This window comes from Xiphophorus maculatus, chromosome 4 (genome assembly GCF_002775205.1).
Source record: "Xiphophorus maculatus strain JP 163 A chromosome 4, X_maculatus-5.0-male, whole genome shotgun sequence".
Lineage (NCBI taxonomy): Eukaryota > Metazoa > Chordata > Actinopteri > Cyprinodontiformes > Poeciliidae > Xiphophorus > Xiphophorus maculatus.
This window is the reverse complement of record NC_036446.1, coordinates 26,725,726-26,749,000: the sequence shown is the minus strand read 5'-3', so window position 1 is coordinate 26,749,000 and position 23,275 is coordinate 26,725,726. Positions and strand designations below refer to the sequence as shown.

General features: G+C 42.3%; 1 protein-coding gene across 15 annotated transcripts in view; it reads right to left on the bottom strand.

Annotated features, from left to right (window-relative positions):
- neo1 (neogenin 1) overlaps nt 1-23,275 on the bottom strand; it is a 204,634-nt gene that overhangs the window by 146,965 nt on the left and 34,394 nt on the right. The window lies entirely within an intron of this gene.

Here is a 23,275-nt window from a genome sequence, read left to right as displayed (position 1 = left end):
GTCGGGACAATTGTGGGAGCATAACCGACCACAGCAGAAAGCAGCATGGCAGAAGAGATCACACCACATCTGAAACTCAGTTTTTTCCAGTTGAGCTCTCAAACCTTTACTTGTCCTGGATCAGAAAACATTTAAAGGATCCTGGGAAAGCTTTGAGCTACTTACCATCCAAATGCACACGAGCTGAATTTCCATTGTAAATGTGCGCAAATCTTTGACTATATTCTGCAAAAGTAATGAAAACGCCACAAATTTGAAATTGCGATGTTCCCATTAAATAAGAAATGAAGTTAAATAATGCGTGTTTATGTGGTAAGTCAATAAAAATTGTGGCAGCGACGGATGAAAACATTATATTCAGAGGAGACGTTTGGCGTCTTATTCAGGCGTTGGAGCGACTATGTATGCAGAGTTCTGGTGATGTTGTAGTCAGGAAGTTTACAGAAGACCTCTGGATTGAATACGTTCGAATAACTCAACTTTTTATGAACTGTTGAATGCTTGAGAGCTCTGGTGGAGCCAGCAGCACGTTGTCAGAAAAAAACAAAAAACAAAAGCAAACCACAATCCTCCCACCACTTCTTGTTGTCTTCTTTGTGGTTTCCTCCAGCAGTAATTAAAAAATGCTGAACCATTCAGAGGTATTTGCCCATATTTGATCTTGGGGGGGAGGAAGACATTTTCGCATACATCCACATGTTTAGGAGTTCAGTAGCTTATTTTTTTTCCCAACCGATGAGGTAAACTCCCCAGCTTTGGCAGATTAAGATGCATTTCCAGTTTAACTTCAGCGCCCCGGTTTGAGCCGGCCCGTTTGTTTGTGTTTTCGGTCTTCTTAATGAAAATAACAAGATGGAAGACCTCCTAAGCAGCAGCTCATTTGTCTGCTGTAATTACACCATATAATCAGAATCAATTTGGTGGGGATTGGTGGGGGACAGGGGGGCGAGGCTCACAAAAGGAGTCCTATCGGAGCAGCGCCAGCGACATCTCAGCCCTTTTGTCGCGTCAGAGGTGGATGAATCCCATTTCCTGCCTGTATCGCGGCTCCATTGAGCGGCGAGCGGCCGCATGCTCGAGTGGGAGATGGAGCCCGTCACCGATGGAGTCACACCGCTTTTTTCCTCCTCGCCTCTCCACGTCCATGCGCAGCTCTCACAATAAAAACACAGGAAGCAGAGACCACTTGACACAAACTTGTCCTTTGGCAGATTTGATCAGAGCGAAGATGAAATTCCCTCTTATCTCTCAGCCGAGGCGCGTAAGCCGTCAGCCGCTGAGCGCTTGGTGCAAATGCTTACTGTACGCGGATGTAACTAGGTCCGTCGCAAGAAGCAATAAATCAATTAATTGCATGATAAACTAAAAGGAGCTCTATTACTCCAATTTGCACGATTCAGCTTTTTTTTTTTCCTCTCTCTTTCTACCAAAAACTGGATGATAAAAGTCTTCAGTCTGGTGTTTTGGTTTCAATTAGTCCTTTTTTTGAAAGATAACTTTGCAGAAACTTCATAATTCATTGTACTTGTTGATTGTGTGTTTTGTTTATTTATTTTGGATATCTAAAATGTCTTCCAGCTAGCTTCAGTGTTATTAAATCTTCATTAGAATTGAAAGTTTATGGATCTTTGAGAGAGCGTTCTTGCGTTACTATGCCATTACCACTTTATTACTTGAAAATGGCCTCAAAAACAACAATATTATCGTTTATCGCAATAACCTCTGGGACAATTTATCATCAAAGTTTGTCATCATGACAGGACTAGACATAAAAAAAAAAAAACTTCCACCACCGTTGCTTCTGCCGGAAACGAAATGACCGGTACGGCTTTGAGGAAGTTTCATCACCATCGACTCTGCATCCTGCACAGCTTATTAAGCCCCATTACTAATATTATTAGCAGCGCGGCCGGTATCAAAAGACCATCAATAAAAGATGAGGAGATTATGTATTTAATATGCTACATACCGCTTCACATGATATAGCAGTCATAAATAATTCAGGGTTACGCGTTAGACAGAGGGCGGCGGAGTGCTGAAGCAACACTTTCTCCGCGACGTCGCGGCTCGCCCCCAACGGTCTTCTGCCAAATGAAAAATGCACACAATTTGTCTGAGATCAGACTTTGAAGTTATGATGAATAGCGCAAATCGTGCTCGAGGCGCCGCAGACAAATTAAGACCCGTTGCTCTCTAAACAACTGGCGTTTCGCAATGATCTCCTCCTTCCCGTCCTCGTTCATAATGAGGTATGTCTCTTTAAGCGGAGTGCGGCTCTGTATCCGCGTCTCAGCCGGGCTGCTGAGTATATTAAGTGGCCGAGTGTCAGCAGCTGATGAGCGGTAATGATTTGCGTGCACCGCAGTGTTTTCGTCCCCAACCCCATCAGGGGTTACATGTGCAGCCCCCCACCAAGGCTGGAGCAGAAACCCGGGGGTCTCTCTTTGGCCCCGACTATGAGGTCCCGTGTGGGGCATCACACTATGAATTTTTTAGCTTTCAAGTGGATGTTTGAGCCCGTCTTGTCATTGTGAACATTGTGTGCAGGAGGTAAGGAGATTTCAGCTGAGCAGATTAGCTGAAAAATTTTAAAAAAAAAGGACATTTCAAGATGCTCCGATTAATCTGCTGGTAACTGGAATTGGACGACTTTCCGAGACCGGCTGCTTGGAAACGCAAAACAAACACACCATTTCTAAGCACTTGGAGGTCGTAGTAATAAAGCTCTACGGTGTCTTCCTGCTGCATCAGTGAAGTGTTTGAAAATGAAGCCAAGAAGCTACTCAGAGGGGAACCACAGTTTCAGAGTTGGCATGTTTGGGTGTTCATTCAGGCAGCTACAACAGCTTGCAAGAATTTGGAGGGGGATGGTTACCATTTTGTATTTTTGAAATTAAAAGTCGATTTTCATACCTGAAAAGGGAGCCCATGTTGTTGGACTGCATTATCGATTACAATAAAGGTCATCGATTAAATGTTTTAAAAACTTATTAGAGATGAAGATGTTTTAATTGTGAAAGAGAAGTCAGAATTGGCTAACATTTTTATTGGCACATAACTTTATTAGGAGGCTGAAAATGAGCCAAGATTTCCTTAATTTTGGTTAATAGGGGATTATCTGCTCACATGTGAAACCGATCTCATCTGCCTCAGCACAGATCTGAAAACCATCCACTGTACTCCTTTGCTCTGTCATGATAGGCTGACCGACAGACCAACAGGTGGGCACGTAATAGTCACCCCACTGTTAGCCACATAACCAACTCTGATGCTTTATTTAGCGACTTTTCAGACAAAAAGATTGTTATCAGGCAAATACATATTCGGCAGGTCAGGCTTTGTAAAGATCGGAGATCGACCAGAAAAGCTGAAATCGGAGCACCCGCCCACCTGGCGACTTGTACGTGTGCAGTTAAAAATAGTCACCCTAATTTTGCTGACTTCGCAACTTTCAGCTTAGACACACAAAAGAAATTCTTTATCACACAAACATGAAATCGGCAGGTCAGTAATTTGAAAAAAAAAAAAAAGACAGGCTTGAAGTCACCAATTGGTGCAACTTTATTCTAACCAGAAATCCAAAATTTACATATTTCTATGATTTTGTCAAAATTAGCATTTGGAAACAACACTGTACCAGTCAGTAACAATAAACAGTTTTCCCATTAAGGATGCAGTTAAACAGCCAACAACTAGCTTGAAAACGGCATCTGGTGGCGCAGGCGAAGCAAAAACTATAGTTTTCATATTTAATAACTGCTCCCAATATGTGTGTTTCCCCCTTAGGTTCTCTTGTCCGCTCCATCATGTCTTTATGTTTCGCTAAATTATTAATGTGTTCCTTGTAAGCTGCAGGTTAACCAGAAGGCAGGGCAGTTGCATATACAGCGTAAGGCCACCTCAGTCCTTGTTTACATGCTCGGGACTGAGTGCTCACCTGCTAATCGGCTCTGGTCGTGTCAACTCCACTGACGTGGCCCACTGTGGATTTTCCTTGTACGCCCCAGGCGTTTAATATACACACACGCACGTGCGCGAGAGTCATTTATATAAAACAACGCAGGCGTAAATTCACCTGCTGCTCGGGGCCGACTGGATTGGACATTTTGAGGCGGTGCCCGCGCGAGGCGAACTCTGTGATTAAACGGCGTTGTGCAGGGGGCGGGGGAGGCTGGGTGGGCGGACACACACGTGGCGAGGCCGGCTGTGCTGCGGCGATACGACTGGCTCTGCGGTTGCGGGAGTTGGCTCCCGACACAGAACACGATCATCACAGGGAGGTGACGGCTCCGCTCTCTGACGCAGGTTTGTGTTGGCAAAAAAATAAAAAATTAGAAAATTAAACAACAACATAAAAAGGAATTGTTTTTTTCTTTTTTGGGGAGCGAATTAAGAGCGGTAAGCTGAAATATAGCACTGCTAAAGTCCCCACTTTTTCTATAAGGTGCGTTCATGTCCTACTAAATCTCTCACACAGGGCGCTACGTCTTGTATTTTTTCCCCAAAAAAAGGGGGGAAAAAGGGCAAGACTGCTGGGTTGAAATTGAGGTCGTTGCAGGGCGTGCGGCACGTATAAATCAGCGCTGCGATCTTAAAGAGGCGTCTTTCAGCTGAGACAAGATTTACACTTTTCTTCAGACGAGAGCTCCGTGCTGCACACAAAGAAATAAGTGAGTGTCAGAGCTTTTGGAGCAGGAGGATTTTTAATGGCTTCATTTGACTCCTGACAGGACTCTGGGCAGTCTCCAGTTCCACCTTTGATGGGTGGTGGGCGTCCAATGGGCTCCTTTGTTCCAGCGCTCAGGCTCTGGCACATTGGAGAAAAGTAAAAACTATGAGAGTAATTTAGCAAAGAGGGGTGTGTATGTGTGTGTGTTTTGCATGTAAGTATAGTTAGATGTGCAAGGGGCCTACTTTTATCGGTTTGATTTCTTCTCATGAGCTCAGACGGCACAAAGGAGTAATGGAAGACCCTTTCTGTGGGGGGGATTATAGTAATGGAGACCAAAAAGAAAGAAAAGCCTCTCTTTGTACCATCTGAACCAGTGCAAAACAGCACAAATGCAGCAAATAAAAAAGTTAAGTAGACAAACATTATCGAACATCACCAAAATGGCATGAAATGTGTTTAAGGGCGTTTTCACACCTGATAGTCCGATAGACTCGGTTCGACTGGGGACCAAAATTGCAACATTTGTTACATTTTCAGCTGCTGCGGTTCACTTCCACATAGCATTGTGTGAAACGATCCAAACTAAATGAGACACCTGTTCCGCCCCTCGCCTGTGGTGGCGCTGTACCAAGGACCACTGAAGGAAATGACACAAAAATCTCAGAAGAAGACATGAGAAATTGAGTGGAGATTTTAGCGCCTGTAGGATTTCTCTTTTGTCTTTGGTAAAAGGCAACAAGTCAGTTCTCCCGCTAGCGCTAGTTTACCTTTGTTTTGGTTCTATTTACCCGGAATGCCCTGAGTTGTAGACTTAGACTTAGACTTAGACTTGTACTTTATTGATCCCTTGGGAAGTAGTTCATTTTCTACTTTTAAACGAGTCTCTGGTCATATTTCATACAATATGAAATATGAATTATTTCATATTGTATCCACATACGCATTCAAACCGCACCAGAGTTCCCTTGAATCTGGCCAAGACCTAGATTTACAGGCAGGCCAGAGTTCGCTTTTTTGGTTTCACACCTCCCCAAATGAACCAAATCAAGACAAACGAACACCCCACTGTTAGCCGAGTTGGATTAAAGAGGTCTGAACAAAGCTGGCGTGAATGCCCCCTAAGCCTCCAGCTCTGCCTGACTGCCTGAAAACACACCACATATTCCATCATATGAACCTGTTTGCCCTTGGGACAGAAATAATTAGCTCTGATGCTCTGTCTATTTCAGGGAGTAGCTAACGCACCAGCAACTGTGCATCATCACAGCCTCATACTGTACATGAAAGGCCAGAATGAATGATGAAGCCATCCATTAGCGCCAAGCTCCTGGAGTGTTACGAGGGGCCAGGGCTCGGCTCCGTCCTTTCTTTTCATGTCTTTTTTTTTTTTTTTCTTTTAAGGGGAGATGGAAAGGGGGGTTGAAGGAGCGTCTGTCTCATTGGAAGGCAGGGGTGATAATTGGTCCTGGCTCCTTTGATGTGCAGACAACGGCGTAATCCACCATAATCATATTAAAGGGGACCCGATTTGGCCAGCAAGCGCCATCAAGCAATAGCCAGGACATAGGTGATACTTGCTGGCTTCAGTCGAGAGGAGAAGCAACAAAATGCTTTCATTTGGCTGCCATTAGGAAAATTAACCTTTCTCTAAGCTCCCTGGTTGACTTCAATGGCTTGACAAAAAGCAGGTGTTTTTTTGTGTCGTGGAAGATATTGTTTCAGATGGGAGACATCGTATTAAAAATGCTGAAACGAGCTCTCGGAGGCGTGCAGTTTATCTTAACAGCAGCAGGACACAGAACCACTATAAGAGTCCAGGACCATGTGTCCGAACGTTGGGGGGCCCAGCCAATGATCTCGCTGTCCTTGGGGGCCAATATGGTGCTTCCTATCCACACCGCAGAGCTAGGCACTGGGCCCCAACATACGACGTGTTGGTGACATATGGCAGTGGGGTCTTTTACAACAATGTATGGATTTCTGCTTTGACTCTTCTCTGTGAAAATTCTTAGCAGCATAAATGTTAGAGATGGACCGATGAGGATTTTGTGGCAAATTACTGATCTCTCCACTTGAGATTGTGTGGCAGACCAGTATCTGTTTTGACTGATTGCAATTTCTCTTTCAGCATTTGTATTTTAATGAGATTTAAAAACATTATTTAACAATCTAGGGATGAACCAATCAAAAGATTTTGGCCAATATTGATATCTGATATTAAAACTGATGTTATGGCCGATAAATGATATTTACCATTATAATATACATCATAAATGTATTTCTCTACACTTTCACAGACAGTATATAGACACTGTATATAACTATAGACAGTTATGTACAGAACAGTCAGTCCAGTTTCACTTATCAGACTGACACCAATAGGTAAAAATAATGACCAACATTGATCAATTTCAATGTAGATGCCAATATGTTGTGTATCTCCAGATCAATCAATTGTTTTGTTTTTTTACACACAGGGGCAAAGTAACGCTGCTCTATGAAAAAAGTTGCAAAAAAAGATAGTTTAGCATCTTTCATTAGCAATTTGCTACGTTAGCATTTTAAAAACCGCTGCTTTGGTGTGTAAAGATTAGATCCATACCCTACACTCTGATTTTCAAAGCGCTGCTAAAATTTCCATAGCCATCATATTCAACAACTCCAGCCTTCTTGTTATCCAGCTGAAAGTTTTGCTCCCTCTCATTGTCCTGCAGCCTGTACTCGCCTCATTTATACTGAAGTCAGCCAATCCTCTGTGTGTTTCTCTCAGTAACAGAAGCGTGTAAATGACGACGCAACAGAGTAAAAGATTAGATTTTTGTTTTTATTGGCCAGTCATTGACCCAAGTCACCAGTCAGTGCATCTCTGTTAGGCGCTTGCTCAGTTTTCTGAAAAACAAACAATTGAGAAATATGCCTCGTCAGCTCGTGAGGGGCACAAACATCTGAAGTGGCAGTTAGCCAACAAGTCATGCAAACCAGTTTGAACACCTGTTAGGGATTTAGACAGCTCAAATCCCACTTCATCAGCTGAACCTGGAAAACACTCAAATTTGGTTTAGAGCAGTTTGTGCTCAACTATGTAAAATCTTTTATTTCCTCCAGTGAGGAAAAAATGCAAATCACAGCTTATTTCCAAACAGACGCCAGAGTAAGCAGACAGTATATTCACTAATAATAATAATAATAATAATAAATGAAATAACCACACAGATTCCATATGCTGCCAAAGATAACTCAAATAAAGTCTTTTTTTTTTCCTTGCCATGTTCGTTCCTCTGGGATTGAGAACACAACCTTCCACGAATACAGACATCTTGTTATGCCTCCACCAGCTGCATTAGCCGTGCCATAAACATTTATACTGTGAGTGGAATGACTGGTGCAGTCATCTACAGCAGGCATATGAAAAGATGCTTTCTTTTCCTGAGATTCTAACTGGGCTGATACAATGCTAGCAATATTGCAGCTACTGCATCTGTTTAAGGGCTTGGTACGAGTGATCACAGAGTTACTCTTCTATCAGCACCACCAAAGAAGAGCTAAAAATATCCCTTTGGCTGCAGATGAAAAGAAAACGGAGCAGAACTGAAATACGAGGACACAAAACTGTTTACCTACAAGGATATTGCATCAAGCTGTCAATAAAATGCTTCCCACTAATTCAAGGTTATCAAACAATTACCTGAAAGTTGCCTTTGTTACTTTGCCATTGTTCTTTGTATACTGCAAAATTTCACAACTACATGTATATAATGTAAATCACATTTTAATACATTTTACATTGTTAAAAGTGTTTCCAAGCATGTAAGTTGTAATCCCGTTCAACTGACCTTAATCCCTTAAAAAGTTTCATTGATATCTAAGTCTTCCTTGGACAGCTGTTGCTTTTTGCCACCCATTTTGGAAACTTTTTTTTTTTTGCAATGATCATCTGAACTTATGAGGCATCCAACAATTCACTGCCGATACAAAAGGAAGGTGAACGATGAACAAATGATTCTGAAAGCGTACTGTACATGTGTGGTTTAATTTTTTTTTTTTTGTGTGTCCAACCGTAACATCCAGGATGAATACTTCAAGAATATATGCCTGAGACATGATTCAAAAGTACAGTGGACTCTCTGTATTAGCAAAAGATAGGGACCAAAGCCGCCTGCGAAGAGCTAAAATCTCAGAATGCCTCAGATCCTCTCTACAAATAATGATAGCTGCTTATTTAATAGATGAAGCACCGAATGTACTTTAATATGCCTTCATATTATAAAGTGGAAACAATGTTAGTACTGCAGCAGAAGCTAAAACCAATTAGGAGCAAGGAAAATGAATGCCAGTCCTTCATGTTTGATTGTTCTCAAATCCTTGGAGGCTAGTTTTCATCTTTTTTTTTTCCTCTTTTTTTTTGCATTACCGGTTTCTTGTGACTCTGTTATTTGCAACAAAAATGGTTGATGGTTCTGTGATCACACCCCAATATCTTGGAAAATTCAAGAGAGCTACATTCCTCAAAAAGACCTTTTAGTCATTTTTGACTTTTAAGGGTCATTTGAATCTTTGCTTTGGCACATTTTGCCAAAAGAAAACAAAGCTACCTAATAATTATGCACATCTTGATATAAGGTGTTGACTTTTTTAGGCCACAACTTGCTCGCTTATTACCCAGATACACATCAGCTGCTAAGCTTCAAATTATTAGGCACTCAAGTTTATAAAGCTTGTAGTTAGAAAATGTTACTCAATATTTTCTACTCCCTTGCCTAATAATTGTACACACACTGTATAAATATACATGCCTATACTTAGTTTAGGTGAAATTCACTTATGGAAAATCTTCACAGATTCCATCGAGACATTTAATTTCTGATGGTTCCAGTATTTAAGCACAAATGTTTTCTGTATCTTTCTCTTTTTTTCTCCATACCACATTTATCTGATTATCTTCATAATGGGGTTCTGGATTGATGGCGGTGTAATTATGAGATTTAAATCATTTGGGAAGCGGCATTTTAATTTCATGCGAATCTGCTCTAATCCACATGGGCCTCGCCAGCCTCTTTTAAAAATCATGATCCCCAATGTAATCGGACGATCACACAGGCCTCGTCGGGAAGTTTGCACAACTGCGTGTGCATATGAATGTGGAGCTCAAAGGGAGGAGGAGGACTGGCGGAGGGGGAGCGGCGAGCTCGCATTGTTGTAGGAATCAAATAGGGTTGCCATAGAAACATTCTGGCAGTGGCAGCCTCTTTGCAGTAACCAGAGAGTAAAGACCCCCAGGGACAACCCTCGACTCCCTCCCTTCACCCTCCTAGCCGGCGGCACGTTTGTGGAGAGGCAGCACGGCTCCGACAGGAGGTGTCCTCAGTACATGCGCCACCGATGGTCCTTCTGTCTGTTTCTAAACTACTCAGTTTTGAATTTCATCTCAGAGTTTGCCTTCAAACACCAAGGTCCAACACAGTGAGCCAAAACAAGAGCTGGAGCCTGTTGATAGGCGTTTGGAGAGCTACAGGACGGAGAGTGGGGGGATGAAGGAGGAGGAGGAGCCATACCCTGCCTGTTTGAGCGCAAAATAACTGGCTCGGTGTGTGTGTGTGTGTGTGTGTGTGTGTGTGTGTGTGTGTGTGTGTGTGTGTGTGTGTGTGTGTGTGTGCGTGCGCCTTCAGTCAGTCAGTCACTCACTCACTACAACACCAACCCCCTCCTCGGCCTAACACAGGTGGGTATTGTCTGCAGCAAGGGGAGCTCCTGGCAGCCGGCCAGCTGGGCTCAGTCACTGGGCTAGTCCTGTTTCAGTCGACTGGCTCCGCAGGTCCACCATGCCAAACCAAACGCTCAGCCCAGAAGCAGCATTTAACCGTTTCCTCTCCTTCTGGGCTTCTACTGCAACATTTCTGCTCCAGTCAGGAGTAGAACAGAGCAGCCTAAGGTTGTACAGCAGAGGTTTCTGCGGGGAATGTCCAAATGTAAAAACTGGTTGATGAACCTCTTTTGGAAAAGACACAAATTCACGTTTATTGACGATTTCATTCAATAATTAAAATTATTTTGTGAAAGTAATATTTTGATATAATATGGTAAATTAATTTCTCAAACGAGTCACAAGGAATTATTTGATTGGGACCAGACTAACACTTTTAACCATTCTAACTCTTCTACTTTTTCATCTCCAAAAGAAACATGCTGGTAAAAAAAAAAAAAAAAGCCTCAGTATTACAGTATTTGGAAGACACTTGTTGTCACTTTAAATATGATATTATGAAATAGTAAAGAGACTAAATAAGTTTTCGGATAACACGCTCCAAGGCAGGGAGACCATGTCCTGTCTTAAGGCCCCCACATATTTCATCCAAAGTGCCAAAATCAGCTCTCTTTGATGTAGACTTGACACGAAAATTGCGTCATTTTGTTCACAGAGAGGCATCCGGCCTTCTGAACTCGACACCAGGCCCAGATTGAACTGTTTCAGCAGAGTTCTGTGCAAAGTGTCATGTGATTTGTCAGAAGTTTGTTGCTGTGGTTTATGCGGAAGTGCGCTGAGACAGCAATTCTGATATTTATCTTCACCTAGTACGCTCCGGTTTTCATATCTGCGAGAGACATGAATAGTTTCGAGGAATGTTTATGTGACGCAGCGAGGAATTGCGTACATTTGTACGATTCTTTACTAAATAACTGCAATTAAAATAAGACTGGCAATTTACTAATACCGCCTGGATGGAAATTGTAGTGTCGTTCATGAAGAAGAATGTCTGCAGAAAACTGCGGTGCTGGCTTCATAAAAGCAAAAGAGAGGATGCGGAGAGGGATGGGGAACCCAGTGGGTAAGGGCGTGATGTATACTTAGAAGAAGGGTGTACTCTAGGTGGTCAGTGCTGCTGCTTGAAACGTGCAAATACAATGAAACCACACCTCTACTGTTCAGCTTTGGTTGAAGTAAGTTGGAGTCTTTATGCATTCAAACACACACTTCTTTATTTCCAAGATGCCTCGATGGATGGATTTATTGATTGATGGACAATATAATATAGATCGTCTAGGAACCCTAACACGATGGTACGTGTGTGTCAAGCTGGGGTTTTTTTTGTGTAAGCAAAGCTATCCGAGTTAGTTCTGATGTTGATGTTAGTGAGGGAGTTTGGACTTGAAGACCATGTTGCCTTCATTGGAAATGAACAAAGTCAGAACAGTTCAGGGAAAAATAAATGGGCATCTGAGGACCGAATTATTGATTTATTTCTCAACCCAAAGACCTAAAAGCTGTAGTTCAGGAGCCTCGGGCTATTTTGTACAGAGAGGTTATTGATGGAGACATTGATTACCTGTCAAATTTAAACATAAAAGGCAGTCAGGCCATCATTGCAGATCAATTTAAAGGGCTCAATCTCTGTCTATAATGTGTAATGGTATGTGACCAAAATAGCGATGATATGAGTTGTTACATCAAGGTTCAAGTCCCTGGGGGTGAATCCGTTATTGGTGGAGAAACCATGATTCTCTGCATAAACAACATCACAGTTTGTTTTAGATTTCTACAAATGTCCTACAGAGTGATGGGAAAGAGCAGCGTGACAAGAAGATGGAAGACCTCTGTATTCCCCCGAGACTTTTCACCTAAAAACAAGAAAGGAAAAGAGGAGATTTTCTTTCTGAACTTTAATTACAGTCTTCTTGTCAGAAAGACCTCTCTCCAAGCACCGTAAATTTGAGGGAGGTGGTTAGAATAGAGCCTGCGTAAATCTTTCCCACTCGCAAAGTCTTCCACTTTTCACCTTATAAACAAGTCGATACACGCAAGAAAGCCACAGACACCTATAATGACTTGAGACATTTCGAACATCCAAAGGTAACAAAGAGGTGCGAGCAAAACCCAGCTGCAAAACACGAGAGAGTTAGGGATGCTTCAGCAGACAACAAAAATACAATCAAGATGATCCGTCATCTCCACAAAAATGTCAATACACTCATTTGGTCACTTTGTTTGACACACTTTGCTGGTACTGAGTCAAACCAGAACTGACTTCACTCTTTTGTACCATAGATTCCCCAAGGTGTCTGAAACATCCCTGAGAGACCTTTCCAAAATATTGACATGATGGCATCATTGCAGTTGTTGATTTGTCACCTCTGCACCCCATAGGCGCTCTTGTTGGATTGAGATTTGTTGACTGTGGAGGCTTCTGGAGCACACAGACATCTTTGTGATGTGAAAGAAACCAGTTTGAGAAGATCTCAGCCTTTTCACATGGTGCATGGCAGCAACGGTCAGAAGGGTACGCTGTGATCATAAAGAAATGGAAATGGCTGGCAATAATGAACTATAGTCTGTTGGTATTAAGGGGCCCAAATTGAGGTGGCAAAGTGTCCCACATCATCATCCCGCTACCACCAACCCGAAACACTGACGTAACTCATGATGCACCTGAGCTTTCAAGTTGTTTGAACCAAATTTCGGGCATACCATCTGAACGCTAAAGCTGCCGAAACACTGAGTTCCTATAAATCAAGGCTAAAAGCCCATGTGTTTGATTAAAAGTAAACGAAACATTGATCAACGTATTTGACGTGTATTTGCTTGCTGATTTTGATTATGGCATTTGACAAAATGTAATGTTGATTGCTTGTTTCATAATTGGTGACAGTATGATGTTTTTATGATGTGAAACACTCTGGACTTGACATCAGACCAGGAAGCATTTGTCCAATCAGTTATTGTCTAATTTTGTTGAACCTGTGTGAACCGTTGTCTCTATTTCTGGTGACATGAGAAGTAGAGGCAACAGTTTGAGAAGATCTCAGCCTTTTCACAGAGTGGTCGTCTTCTGCTGCATGTATGGTGGGTGAGATGGTGTTCTGCATACTGTTGTAGTGAGTGGTGGATTGAATCTCTGTTTCCTTTCCATCGTCTTAAACCGGTCGGCTCATTCAACAACACAAGACATTTTCCAACATTTTCTGGCCTTTATCTTTAAACCTGAGAGATTATTGCACAAGATCATCTCAGAAGATCAGCGGTTTGTGAAGTACTCACACCAGCATCAACAACCCTGCCTCATTCAAATTCACCAAAACCTCCTTTCTTCTCCATTTAGATGAAGTTGCTCCAAAGCGACTGACTAATACGCAATTTGTCTTCACAAGCAATTGAACAGGTGTACTTCATTCAGTGGATGGGGAGCACATTTCTCATCACCAACGGTTGAGCTCCTTAAAAATTCAAACCCTCCCCCTCCTAGACTCCGCTCTCCGACTGGGACAAATGACCAAACTCCCGAGTAGCGGTTGCCCCTCGAGACCCGCTGAAGTCTTGTCTTTATCAAATAAGGCTCCAAAATGAATAACAATCCACCTTCAGCTGCAGCTTTATGACTCCATGATTTACGACCGCGCAATAGAGCCACGCTGAAGTGTTAAATTTTCAATTACCTACGAGATATAAGAGCGGTCTGACAATTTTCCCCCCTCGCCACATGTAGCTGGTGACATCTTCTGTGCATAAATTTGACTGATATCAAGGTCAATATGGAAAGGCGGCCGTAATGGTAAAAGAGGACATAAATTTTATGAATTCCATTGCCAAGACAGGAAATGGGATTTTAAAAAAGACCCAGGCTAATGTTGGGAGATTGATTTTAAAATAATTTAAGACAGAAGTCAAAACATTCACTTTTTGCAGGTCTGCTTAGAGATGTGGGTTAACCAGCACACAAAATCAATAACTCTACAACAGAATAAAACCAGCAGGGCTTCTGCGTTTTCATCGTCTGCGTCTGTACAGAGACTAAATCATAAAAAGCCGTTCACTGGTTCATAAGCAAAAAGGTGGCAACATGTCCGCCAAGCTGGTAGGGGGCATTTTGGCGCCTTTGATGAGATCCGGGTAGGAACAGCATGCCATGGCCCGTTCTCATGAAGGCACGGTCTGGTGCTGCAACAGATCCCAAAGCGTTGCGTTGCCAGTTTCTGTGCTTGCAACATGATTGGTGACACCGATAGATAAAGGCCCCGTCGCACCATTTACAGCCACTGTCTGGGAGAAGCTAAGTTGTAAGCCATGACAGCCAAGAGACTGGAGCGTCTGTATGTGAACCCTCCGACTCTGGTGGGAGTTTTCAGCAAAAAAAAAAAAAAAAAAGACCGAAAAACATGGGCTGCTAAAATCATGTAACCCGAATTCCCATGTACATCCCATCTGTTTAAGTATTGATTTAGATTTTTCTATCTCCTACTTTTAATGTCTTGTTATGAAGAATTGAAGCCAGAATGCCCTGAACTGCAGTACCACTGGTGACCGCCAGGTTAGAGGCACCAGAATCACATTACTACAACATGGGTAAAAGCAAAAATTATTAGCAGTGATGGACATTCTAAAATGTTGAAAGAAATCTTGATTTTGCTGCATTAATTGCAGCACCAATTGCGATTTCTACCTCTTTAGGTGCCCATTTATCCATCCAACAAGCCAGGATTCTCCTGCAAGAGATTTCCTGGTGACATAAAGGTTAATAACATTAATAAAACTTCAATATGCAGTAGAACTCAGATAGAGGGAGTGTACAAAATGTTAGTTGCAAACAATATGCTAATTTGTAGTTCCTTTAATTTTCTGTTGCACTCAAATCTATTGGCTCTAACACAGAACCTGTAGGCTAAATTTTAACTTAGCTTTAATTAAAATTTTTAAAAGGCTTCTTCTAAGGACAACTCATTGCCGTTCTTAGAAAAAAGGCATCAATCTGCAGGTCAAACCCTAGAAATCTGCATCAACCAGGAAAAGCATAATTGGTGTTGTTCTCTCAGTTTAATTTTGTCTCAATTAGGAGGATCAATCCCAAATAACCCTCAAAACTTCAATTCCTTCACTTTTTCTTCCACTAGATCAGCCCGCCTTAGATATTATCCAGCTTTTGGCTCCAAAAACCCAAAACGGAGACCAAGAAATACTTCACTTGAGACATTCAATTGGTACTTGGGTCGCATTGCACAAAACATTTTTATGCCAATGCTTCCAACTATTTCTGTTGTCCTGTGAACCACCTGGTGGTGCCTGGATGTGCTAGCTTTTGTCTGACATTACAGACAAGAGCTAGCACATCCTACTGCTGCTGGCAGCTGAAGACTCACAACAACGCCACCCTGCATCTTATTTTTCCTCCGGCACACTGGGGTGGGATCCCATTTTGGCATGACACCTTTGACACACCGTGTTGCTCCCCGCCGTGAAATCTGCTTGTCTGCTCGGTTTAACTAAGAATGCCCAGCCATGCAAACACACATGTCACATCCTTTTCCCCCTGCATCCTCTCCTGGGGGTCCTCTCAATTCCCCATGCATGATTATTTGCATCTCATTATCCGGGGTGTATAACAGAGAGTGTGTGTGTGTGCAAGCCTAATTTCAGAGTCCAGAAGTATCATGTCTGAGAGCAAATGGTGTTGCGGCGTGCGCGTCGTCTCTAAGTGTCGGCGAGGTCCGAGGCGCCCGCTGCGCCGCTGATTGCAATAGTCAACCGCCTCTCAGCGGGACCTAATCAGGACGGTGGCCTCTCTTTGCTTTCGCCATCTACTTTTAAAAATGCCACCTTTTCACCTGGGAGGGTTCTTTGTCTTTCCACAGCTGGAAGCATCTCTTTGACAACACCACGTCCGACTGCGAGGCCGCGCCAGGAATCCAAACACAGAACTAACTATAGCAATCAAATTCAGAACACGAGTTGATACAGATGTGAGATGGTGATATAAAAATTAAACCCCACACCCCCACAAAAAAAAGAAAACACAAGCATTATGTTGACGTTTCCAAGTAAATCATAGAACAACGTCACCTTGTGAACACCTCCACAGGTGGCGCTTGACGTTTTTCCTCCTGATCGGAAGCTTAATCAAGAAAATGGACGTTGTATAATGGATGAGGGAAATGTGACTGAGGAATAGGTTGGAAGATGATAGATGTTTAGGTAAAAATGTCATGCACAGGAACTATTTTTACCAAACTGAGTATTTAGAGATGAACCGATCAGAGTTATGGTTCATTCTGATCTCTCAGTCCTTGGATGCCAACATAACACTTCCTGTCCACAATTAAGGCTTATGGCAGTGTTGTTTTAATTTAAGAAAGCTTTATAGATTTCTTGTAAGATTTTCCTTGAGCATCTTTCAGATAAAATTAAATATTATAGATGCACTACCTGAAATATTTTGGATCCAGTTTTATAAATCTTTGATCTGATTTTAGGTGATTCTGTTTTTTAAGATATAAAAACGGCACTGAAAATACTTTGTCCAGACTTCCTGGACATAAACCCCTTCGGAGCTGAATTCTCTTTTAGATTTTGCTGTAATTTAGGTATGATTCAAATTTGCATTATTAGGCATATCTGGGCAAAAAAGTAATCAAAGAAATTTTACAATGTCAGATATGGAGATTACTTTATTGATGCAACTGTTGGTACAACAGACCATTCTTCTTCTATTATTGCAGTAATTTTAAACACCTCACTGATGAATCTAGCTAACCAACTCATCTTTTCCTTAATGATGGCAACCACACAAACAATATTACATAGTAGTGAGTTGATAGTGCTTAACGTGGTGCATTCACTGATCAGAAAAGTGATTGAATCTTCAAGTTTCCACCTGAATGATCAACTTAAGAATCGCCAGCTGATTTCTTGCCATTGCCCTTCAAGTTTTAGTAAAACATGACAAGGACTAAGCTTTCAGTCCTAGAATCAGTTTGCTGGATGGAACATGAGACAATATCGCTTGTGTGAGTTGGGGGAAGGAGGAGGTGAGGTTGTTGTAATCCGCCCCCTCACACAAATAGCACTGCCCCTCTGGCTTCCGGGGCCTTCCTTTTGTTGACAGGGGCCACAATGTCGCTCAATATTCGACCTGACAAGCACAGCAAATCACCGCAACCAAGCAGGCTGTCAAGAGGAAATGGGTTTGTTTGCTTATTGAACTGCAGCAAGAAAAGATGCGAGAATGTGAGAGCAGGAAAGAGGGGGTGAGCAGCTGAACGCACCCGCAGCCGATACTATAGGAGGATCCAAAAGGAATAAATGCAGTCACCGGCAAACAAACAAAGAACAAAGAGGACTTGGATTTTCAGGACTTTGGGGGGGGGGGGGGGGAGGGCTCTGCGGCTCCAGAGGATGGTCTGAAACGCAGACGATCCACAAATCTCCACATTGAGGTGTGAACGATCTGAGGAGGAGCCGTGCGTATGTGTGGAGGCGGCAGTTCCTGGAGAGCCTTTCCCAGTACCAAGGGAGACGCCTCACTCACTGTTTGTACAAGCTGTCTGTGCGCGAGTGGGCGTACATGTGCCTAAGAACAGAGCCCGTGGATTTCTTTGTCACTGTGCGGCTGGGAGATGTACAACTCATTTCATGTGAAGTGAAAACTACAATCTTTTGAAAGACGCTTCCATCCTCGCCTGAAAGGAGAAGGGCGGGGGAGAAAAGTAGAACCCCGAGAAGAAAAGAGTTTTCTCGACAGCACCATTGCTGTTTGTGAAGTTTATTTACCGCCGAGCATCATACGCAGATCTCAGTTCACTATCCGGAGGGAGTGATGGGCAAAGTGAACCCCAAAGGGGCCCTTCAAAGCCCCCAACAAAGAGGTTAATCACTTTACAAGGGTGTCAAGCCATCGGAACGCCTCTGGTGGGGCCGTTATGGCTCCCACAGCCATAATTCCCTTTTGCGTACAGTAATGTTGATAAAATAGCACTAAGATTGGAATCAATAAAAATCAGTGACGTAATCACCGAAGTGCTGGCTTGATCATCCTGCTCTTAAACGCCTCACTGTTACGGCTCCCCCTTCCACAGTCAATTAACCGCATTCATTAACCAGCCAGTGCATTCGTTCGGAATCAATTTGGCCCTCATTTCCCTCTCTGCCCATTTCAAGCCAACTAAAACCAGAACGCGTGAAAAAAAAGAGAAAGCGGTGACACTAATCAGTCGTAAATAAATTGCATGCATTAGGTGCGCATTTCATGGTCTGCGTAAATCGGATCAGCTTTCCATTTCCTGGGTGGCTAAAGTTGCTTTTTGTTTTCTTACTCAACTCACACATTGGGATTTTATATACAGGAAGAGCAGATGTAGAAAAGTTTGGATACTTGTCCTGAAGAGTCCTTCTAGATTCAGTGTTTCAGCACTGACAGCAGCACATGGGTCAGATGGTGGAGCACAGAATGGCATTGTATGCCAGTCTAAAGGTTATAAGTGTCAGCCTAAAACAATCTGATATATAATAACATTTTAAGCTACATTTGCACTCACCAAACAATTTGAACTACAAAAATGAATTTGCTGAACGGAAACTCTTGATTTTTGAAGAAAAAAGAAAAGTCACGTTGTTTTATATAGTTTCCGCATCAGGATGAGGTCATTTTTCAGCCGCATCAAAATCTGAATAGTTAGCAAAACTGCAGTGGAAAACGTTTTTTTGTATCACATCATTTAAGGCGCATACTTGCGCAGCTAGTTCTCTTTCAGAGGTCTGACAGCGTCGCGTTGCTCATCAAAAGTTGAGTTTGTCATTTGAAATTGTTGAATACATGGATCTCCTCTAAAATCTTTGACGACAGTTTTCCAAAAACGGCACATGTATGCAACTCCTCCCGAGTATAACGGTTTTGTCGCGCCAACGCCTCGGTAAGAGGCTGAAGTGTGCTGCTGCTGTGGCTGAAATATGAATATATCTCATGTAATTGTTTACATCTGTCGGGATTTTTAATGGCTTATCACGTGAACAAACTGATTTACGTGTGATTTCAATTGCACTTTTTATTTAATGGGAACATTGCAACTGGAAAATTGTGTCAAAGTTTTGCACACATTTGTAATGGAAACTCAACTACAATACTCAATTGAAAAATTCCTTTTTTTGGACCATTTCATCCACTCTTCATTCCATGACAATGTCAATAAATATTAGTATAATCAAACATATGATTGGATGTAGTTAATGGTTGCAAATGTAAAAAAAATACACTTGTTATGCAGGTGCTGTCCTGGAGGAAAACATTTTAAGATGGGTATGGTGTTTTGGCACTTATCATCACAGTAAATGCCACAAAACATTGTGATGATAATTTAAATTTATAACGCCCAACACTACTTGTCAAACTGCCTCAAAACATCAGATTTTTGGTTATTCTACACCCTCTCTAAGGACATGGTATGGATTGCAGACCAAGAAGTTTGAAAAAAAAAAAAAAAAGTGTTAGACTTTTTGTAACAGTCAATCAATCAATCAGACTGAGCTCAACATCGGACAGTTTTTCACCGATCGACTCTGGCTGGCTGGCAATCACCAGGTCAAATGCTGAAAAATCTCTTCCTGCTTGCTGGATGTTTCCCAGAAAAGATCTCCCATCACTTTAGCTACAGAATTTCATCAACCAACTGCATGCTCTTTGGCGCACAGGAATCCAATTAAAGTTAGGGAATTTATGCATCCACTCAATTTGTGTCGGATTCAAAACTCCCACATACACTGAACCTGCAGCACATGCTTTTCTTTCATGCATTATAGTCCGAATCAGCCAAAGCTAGAAAAGACGGGTCAAAGACAACTGGAAGCCTTCAAGGCCCCCCAACAACAGCAATCCTCATTTCTATGGAGCTTAGCATGGTTCGTCTTTTAATGACACTCTCTAATCGTCACTCCATCCTCTATGAGCCATCCAAACCTGGCAACTAAGACCCTGATGATGGAGACCCTGCAGGCGGTAATGTGAAAGTCAAGAGATGGCTCCAATTAGATAAGCATTTATCACCCTTGATATCCTCTTGTCGCATTAAGCTCATCACTACATGGAAGTGTATGGATGCTTTCAATTATACCTTAAAGTCAGTCAAAATTAAACGTTATAGGGAACGAAATCTCCTAAAGTCGGCCAAACAGTAGTGGAGTCGGTAGACCTGTGAAGGTTAAAGGATAACGTGCTAATGCCATAACACCCAGATTTGGAGAGTCGCATTACAGTAACTACGACTGCAATCTGTTTAGCTCCTATTACCTCGTCAAGGCTTAGAACAATCCTTTTTGAGGATTAAGTCGAGGCCAGCAGAATAGCATTAATCTGGCCTACAAGATCTGGGCTCCACAGTGCGGCGGGGAGTGAGCGGCAGCACAGAGATGATTATAACGAAGTGTCTCACGCAATCTGATTGCCCTGAACTTCGTGCCACCGCGACCTCGGAGCTCCGAGCAGATCTCTGAGGTTGTGGTGCCAATTGAATAAAATAAAGCTGCCAGATTAAACACATATGGCCCGGCTCCTTGTGCACAACACCGCCGGCCTGTGTGCACAAGTCAGTTTTGAGCAAGAGGAGCCAACGCGCTCTGGTTCTTGTTTCCCTCTGAATAGCAACAGGGTGACCTAGACAGCCCTTCCCCACCAGCATCCTATATTTAACCTCCTGCTGTCTGCTGGCCAATAACATATTAATATAGCTCTGTTGAAAGCTGATTTGCTTAGGTGTTAAACTGATCCTCTGAGGGACTGCTCCGTCACACTGACAGCAATTGACTTACTGGCTTGGAAGTTTAGCCAAGGGCCAGGTCAAGGGGCGGGGGTGGGGGGAGAGCACACTGTAATCATAAGGAAGAACCAGCTGTATGGTTGTATGCATCTAAATTTAATATGATTATTTTTCTTTTTAATCATGGTCTATAAAAATTCATGTGAATGATGCAAATTTTGCAATGTTGTCATTTGGACAGGTCATAATAGACATTTTTTGGCAATTATGCACAGTTTTGTTGTTTCTGTAGAAAATCTAATATCAGTACAAAAACATCATAGTGGTGGCAGCATAATGATTTTAGGGATGGTGTTAGAGACCCGCCCACAAGGTCACATCTGAAAGTTAGCTGTTAATGATAGTCACCCTACTGTTGTCAACTTGGTGACTTTGTCAATATATTTAGTGACTTTTCAGACCCTTCTGAAAGTCATAAAAAAATTATTTTTACAAGGCATAGAACAGAACGGCTGTAAAAGAATCTAGTGGTTACCACGGCCTAATCAAAGTCAGAACCTTAACGAAGAGCAGTGAAGAAATAATAATAATAATAATCATAATAAACCAACAATAACCATTAATAGCAATGAGATGTTAAAAATTATTTCAAAATCCCTTAAGAAACCAACAAAGCCCGTCAATAAATAATGACAGAGGAATCTGCTGTGTGTTCCTGAACACTTCAGGTTAGATATATTAGAGCCTGGTGTAGGTAACGCACCCGGTTCCGACATGTAAAATCCTGCAATTGAAAAGGAATGGACTTTCTTTCCACCTTCGCCAAAAATACAATATTTAGCCACTACCTTTGAAGAATGATGCAAAACTGAAGCATTAGTCTCACACCAATCCAATCAGCCCATTCCTCTGTTCACCACTTTTAAACCCATAATCAATCTGATTGCCTGTTCATGCTTAAATATCAAACGCGAAGCTGAGATCCCACTTTAAAGAGCATAATAAACTATGTTCGAGGCTCTTCTGTTCTGGGTTGGAAGCGTTCCTGCTCCCGCCGGTGTAGAAATGTTGGGGGGGTTTATTTGATAAGCAATGAGAGACTAACGCTAAAAACCGGGAGATTTAAAGTTTTCTGAACATTTTTAGACATAAGCTTTTAACAAGCGTGCTTGGCCAAGGGATCAAAGGGGAAGCACTCAAGCTGTCTAGTGGTGTCTATATATATAATTTACCCTTTAAATAAACTCTCGGGGTTGGCAAGGATATGCTCCTTCTCCATACAAATTAAATGGGGAACACGCACGGAACAGCCGGCTGGAGAAAAACCGTGTGTGAAACAGCACATAACACGGCATGAGGTGTCAAATATCGAGCAGGCACAACAGCAGCACAAGACGTTTAACAGGAGCACCGTCCACTGGTATTATGGCTGTAAACAATCTAAATCCCTGCAGCAAAAGAAGCATCACACCCTTTATTCCTGTTCTATGAAAGAGACAATAGTGGAAGACAGGGGAGCAAGGATCTTTTTTTCTGGCAGGCATTTACAAGACACACAGGCTTCTTGATGAATAAATCATTTCAATATGGCTTTGGTGGTAGGAGCAATTAGATGCTGCCGCTTCAGGCTAATCAAATCCAAGACTCTGCTTTCCTGGCATCCATTAAAAACGATTGGAGGGTGAAGATGAGACTAATCTTAGGGTCGGCTGCCTTCCTCCAACCGAAGCGTTAGCCAGATCATTGCCCCGCCATGTTCATTTGCTACATGTTAAAAGGTTGTGATATTGCCGTCAGAAAGCAACTTGCGTTAAGCTAGGCGTCATGTCTCTAGGTTTAAGACTCTTCTTTTGAAGTCGGAAGTCGCTCTTGATTTGAATTGTTACGTTGACAGAGCGGGCCGAGGATCGCTCGGTTATGAAAGAATTGAAAAAGCCTTCACCACTTTATTATTGTCAATCTGGAAGTGTTTTGTGTATTCTATAAAAGAATGGTATCAAGCAAGATACAAATGATTTATACACATGTTGGTCCTTAAGTTTGAAATTGAATTCAAACTTAAATTCAATTTCCTTTAAATCTGGGAGAAATACAAGC